This window comes from Carlito syrichta, unplaced genomic scaffold (genome assembly GCF_000164805.1).
Source record: "Carlito syrichta isolate Samal-C Ts95f unplaced genomic scaffold, Tarsius_syrichta-2.0.1 Scaffold315403, whole genome shotgun sequence".
Lineage (NCBI taxonomy): Eukaryota > Metazoa > Chordata > Mammalia > Primates > Tarsiidae > Carlito > Carlito syrichta.
The window spans coordinates 112232-118134 of NW_007259499.1; positions in this window are offsets into that span (position 1 = coordinate 112232).

Genomic DNA, 5903 nt, shown 5'->3' on the forward strand with positions numbered 1-5903 from the left:
TAAATCAAAAATTAGCCAGGCGTGGTAGCGTGCGCCTGTAGTTCCAGCTACTTGGAAGGCTGAGGCGGAAGGATCGCCGGAGACCACCAGGTCGAGGCTGTGGTGGCCGGGAGCATGCCACTGCACTCCAGTCTGGGCGACAGAGTGAGACTCAAACTAAAAATAAATAAATAAATAAAAATAAAAATAAATAAATAAATAAAAATAAAAACAATATTAGCAGTTGAAATGCAACAATGTACTTAAAGGCTAAATGGCCAATTAACTTATGAAAATGTGCTGTATCTTTTGTAATCTGAGAAATTCAAATTAAAACCGCAATGAAACACCATGACCACACACACCAAATTGGCTGACAATACCAACTTTTGGCAGGAAAACAGCAAGAAGAACTGCCATTCACCACCGGCAGAAGGAAAGACTGACATAACCACTTCGGAAAACAGTGTGGCACTGTTTGCTAAGGTTTGCTACACACCACGCATAACTCAGCAGTTTCATTCCCGGGGAGACACCCTGGAGCAGGGGTTCTCCAACAGCCTCTGTGTCACCAGAGAGCTTGGAAATGCCCTCTCGGGGCTCCACCCCAAGCCTGCTGACCAGCAGCTACGGGGATAAGGCCCAGGGACCTGGATTTGAAGAAACCCTTCACGCGACACGGATGCATGCTCAAGTCGGAGAGCCACTGCCGGAGAGAAACAGGAGAAAATGCCCACCAAGATACACGGCCAAGGCTGTTTGGTTCTTTTTTTTTTGAGTCGGAGTCTCACTCTGTGGCCCAGGGGCATGCTCACCGCCACCCCAGCGTCAACCTGCTGGGCTCCGGCGATCCTTCTGCCTCAGCCTTCCAAGTAGCTGGAACCACAGACATGCACTACCAAGCCCTGCTAATTTTTTGATTTGTTGTAGAGATTAGGTCTCTCCATGTTGCTCAGGCTGGTCTCGAATTCCTGGGCTCAGGCAATCCTCTCACCTTGGCTTCCCAAAGTGCTGGGATTACAGGCATGAGCCACTGCAGCTAGCCCCAATGCTGTTTTTTTGTTTGTTTGTTTGTTTGTTTGTTTTTTGAGTTGGAGTCTCACTGTCACCCAGACTGGAGTGCAGTGTTCGCTCCCGGCCACCGCAGCCTCGACCTGCTGGGCTCCGGTGATCCTTCCGCCTCAGCCTTCCAAATAGCCGGAATTATAGGCGTGTGCTACCACACCCGGCTAATTTTTTGATTTATTGTAGAGATGAGGTCTCGCCTGCCCAGACGGGTCTCGAACCGCGGGCTCAGGCAATACACTCACCTCAGCCTCCCAAAGGCGCGGGATTACAGGATGAGCCACTGAGCCCAGCTTTTTTTTTTGTTTTAAGAGACAGGATCTTGCTCTGTTGCCCAGGCTGGTCTCGAACTCTTGGCCTCAAAGGCCTTGGCTTTCCAAAGTGCTGGGATTACAGGTGTGAGCTGTTGTGACTGGCCAGATTCCTTGTACATTTTTTTATTTTTGAATTGGAGTATTACTCTGTTGTCTAGGCTGGAGTACAGTGGCATGTTCACGGCCACCACACCATCAATCCTCTGGGCTCAGATGATCCTTCTCCCTTAGGCTTCAAAGTAGCCGGAACTATAGGCACGTGCTACTATGCCTGGCTAATTTTTTTTTTTTTTTTTTTTGAATTGGAGTCTCACTCTGTCGCCCAGACTGGAGTGCAGTGGCCGCTCCCGGCGATCCTTCCACCTCAGCCTTCCGAGTAGCCAGAATTACAGGCATGCGCTACCACGCCCGGCTGATTTTTTTATTTATTGTAGAGATGAGGTCTCCCTGCCCAGGCGGGTCTCGAACCCGTGGGCTCAGGCAATCCACTCACCTCAGCCTCCCAAAGGCGCGGGATTACAGGCTGAGCCACCGAGCCCGGCGCCTGGCTAATTTTTTGATTTATTGTAGAGATGAGATCTCACCAAGTTGCCCAGGCTAGTCTTGAACCCGTGGGCTTAGGCAATCCTCTCACCTTGGCCTCCCGAAGTGCTGGGATCATAGGCGTGAGGCACTGCGCCCTGCCTCCTAGTACATTGTTTGCTTACAGTGAATTAACCTGGAGAATGCAGTCAACTCTGGATGCAATGACAGAATAAATGTTCTAGAGTTGGAAACTGAGATGGTAGATGCTGGGACAGAGGGATCCTCCAGGTTCATTTGATCTGTGACACCTCCTTTCTGTCCCAATGCAGCAGTGGCTGCTAGGAAATGTGTCAAGCCTTGGACTTAGGAAGCCACCTATCTCAAATTCTCTGAGGGAACCTACTTAACATTTCCTAGCTTTCTTAAGTTTACTTGACTTTGGATTCACATTTGTGGTTTGGGACACATGACACCACACCTGGACCTCTAAGGAATAAGTGTCTGGCTCCAGAGAAAATGCTGGTAGGGCAGAATGGGCCACTTGGAAGGCCTGCTCCTTGGAAATCTAGGCTCCATCCTCCCTACCCAGGGACCTGCAGCCCAGGGTCCAGGGACAGTGACCAGGGAACTCTTCCCAGAGTGGAGCCCCAGGGTTGCTCCGGGTGTGGCTCTGGGAGGGGATGGAAGCCGTGTCACATTGGCTGGGTCCAGCCAACTTCACCCTGTGGTGTCCATTGTGATGTCACGTGGAGCCTTGAGGTGGAAAACTCTTTGGCTGAGAGGGGCATGGGGCTGAGTGATGGCGCCATTTTGGGGGCTGGCCGCCCCACTGCCCTCATATGTCAGCCTTCTGCTCTTGCTTGGTCTCCTTGTTTGGGGGGTTTGGGTGCTGTTTTCTGGAAATCGGAGCTGGGAGCAGGTGGCAGCCAAGGTAAGCCCAGAGGTGTGTGATATAGCTGCCCTTGAAGCCCATGGCTCCCCTCCGTCCTGGAGTCTTAGAAACTCCTACATTTTGTGCCACAGAACCAGCCTGGGGGAGAGAGGTGCTGAGACTGCCCATGAAGCCTTTCTGTGGGTCATGATAGATCCTTTTTCCTTCATTCATTCCAACAGACCTTGAGCACCTGCTGTATGTGGCAGGGCACTAGCGTGGAGGGAGACTAAAAGACCATCCCCCCAGGAGCTCGAGGGGAAGTGGGGAGACAGGCATACGCTTAACCTCAAGGCACGTGGACGGGATAGGAGCTAACGGGTATTCATGTCACCCAAGACGTGAGAGGGCGAGAGTGTTTTGGGGAGCGCTAGAGGATGCCACTGGGAGAGTTCTGGTTTGAGTTGTGCTCGAAGAGAGTGTGGTGTTTGAAGGGGTTCAGGGTGGCTGAAGGCTTTCGGAGAAGAAGAGGTACAGATTGGGGCAAAGCTGGTGGGGAGAAGCTTATGGGATGGGCCTGAGGAGAGTGAGGAAGCCCCGGTGGAGTGTAGACATGTAGGGAACTCAGTGAGAGGAAAACAACATTGGGAAGTTGACAGAGGTCACATCGTGAAGGGTTCTGAATGTCTGACTGAACACTTTGTATAAATATGACTCTTGACCGGGTGTGGAGGCTCACCACTGTAATCTCAACACATTTGGAAGGCCGAAGCAGGAGGATTGCTCGAGTCCAGGAGTTTGAGACCAGCCCGGGCAACATAGTGAGACCTCATCTCGACAAAAGTAAAAAAGTAGCCAGGTGTGGTGACACTACAGGGTCCCAGCTAGAGGCTGAGGCTGGAGAATTGCCTGAGCCTAGGAGGTTGAGGATACGGTGAGCCATGATCGTACCATTGCACTCCTGCCTGGGCTACGGGGTGAGACCCCGACTCAAAAAAAAAATAATAATAAGGGTCAGGCTCGGAGACTTGACCTGTAATCCCAACACTTTGGAAGGCAGAGTTGAGTGGACTGCTTGACCCCACAGGTTTGAGATCAGTCCGGGCAATTTGGCAAGACCTCGTCTCTACAATAAATAAAAAGTTAGCCAGGTGTGGTAGTGTGTGCTTGTCATTCCAGCTACTTGGAAGGCTGAGGCAGAAGGATCACTGGAGCACAGCAGGTTGAGGCTGCGGTGGCCGTGCTTGTGTCACTGCACTCCAGCCTGGGCAATGGAGTGAAACTCCAAATAAAAATAAGTAAATAAAATTAATAAATATGGTTCTGTGGGCAATTGAAAGACGTCAAAGATTCTAACACCAGGTAAAAATGTACTTAGAGCTGCGGTTTAGAACACAGGGCTTTTGAGACTTTAATATGCAAGCGAACGTCTGGACAGTCTTGTTAAAAAGCAGATTCTGGCCAGGCTCAGTGGCTCAGCCTATAATCCCAGCGCTTTGGGAGGCCGACGTGAGTGGATTGCCTGATTCTGCGGGTTCGAGACCCGCCCGGGCAACTTGGCGAGACCTCATCTCTACAACAAATAAAAAAATTAACCAGGCATGGTAGCGTGCGCCTATAGTTCCAGCTATTTGGAAGGCTGAGGTGGAAGGATCACCAGAGTCCCGCAGGTCGACGCTGCGGTGGCCGGGAGTGGCCACTGCACTCTAGTCTGGGTGACAGAGTGAGACTCCAACTCAAAAAAAAAAAAAAAAGTAGATTCTGAGCTGGGCGCAGCAGCTCACACCTGTCACTCCAGCACTTTGGGAGATGGAGGCCAGAGGTCTCACTATGTTGCCCGGGTTGGTTCCAGGAGTTCGAGACCAGCCTGGGCAACATGGTGAGACTTCATCTCTACAATAAGTCAGAAAATTAGCCAGGCGTGGTGGCGTGCATCTGTAATTCCAGCTATTTGGAAGGCTGAGGTAAAAGGATTGCCTGAGCCCAGCAGGTCGAGGCTGCGGTGGCCGTGAGCATGTCCCTGCACTCCAGCCTGGGCAACACAGTGAACTCTGACTCAAAAAAAAAAAGCAGATCCTGGCTTAGCAGATCCCACCCATGAGGGGCTGGCCACTCCACTGCCATCATATATCGGCCTTCTATCATCACTTGGTCTCTTGTTTGGGGGCACTGGGTGCTGCTTTCTGGGAACCAGAGCCGGGAACAGGTGGCAGCCAAGACAAGCCCAGAGGTATGTGATGCCTCTGGTTTGAGGTTCTGCGTCTCTAACAAGCTCATGGGCACGCTGCTGCCACTGCTGTTGGACCAAGGACCTCCCTTTGAGAGTGAGGCTTTAAATGCCTCCAGTGGGGCAACCCCCTCGGGTCCCCTCCCCACTGTGGGAGCTTTTCTGTCCTCTCAATAAATCCTGCTTTCTGGAAGAAAAAAAAAAGCCTCCTCTGAGCTTGTATGGCAGTTGCCTGGCATAGCTAAGCTGTGTTCAGGGCTTAGTGGGAAGGAGAGAAGAAATAAAAGAAACAGGACAGCATGGTGGAAAAACACATGGATTCTTTTCCCATACGCTTGTTACCCACCACCACCGTGTGCACACCTCTTCGCACCATGGATACAGCCGTAATTGGGAGAGGCAGAAGTCTGCTCGCAGGGATGCGGTGGGAGGCGGGAGAAAACTTGGCTGTGGGAGGAGATGGAACCCATCCCTCAAGAAGGGGAAGGGACTGAGGCTACTTTCCCTGATGCAGAGTCAATTGTAGACATGAGCATCATATCCTACGAGGACTACATTCATCTTGGTATCTCTGGTGCCAATTACACTGCCTGGCATGTAGTGAGTGCTCCTTAAGGGTTTGCGAAATGAACACATGGTTTCAGTCTTAACCCTGGATGACTGACAAGATGACGGCGCGTTAAACAACATGGGAAACATTAGATTGGAATAGTTGTGAGCGTGGTGGAAGACAGAAAAGGAACTATTGGATTGAAAGTGTTTATAAAATATACGTGGATGGGCAACCCCCTTGGATTCCCTCCCACTGTGGGAGTTTTTCTGTCCTATCAATAGATCCTACTTTCAAGGAAAGAAAAGCTCCCACAGTGGGAGAGGATCTGAGGGGGTCGCCCAAATCTTGCTTTCTTTTTTTTTTTTTTTT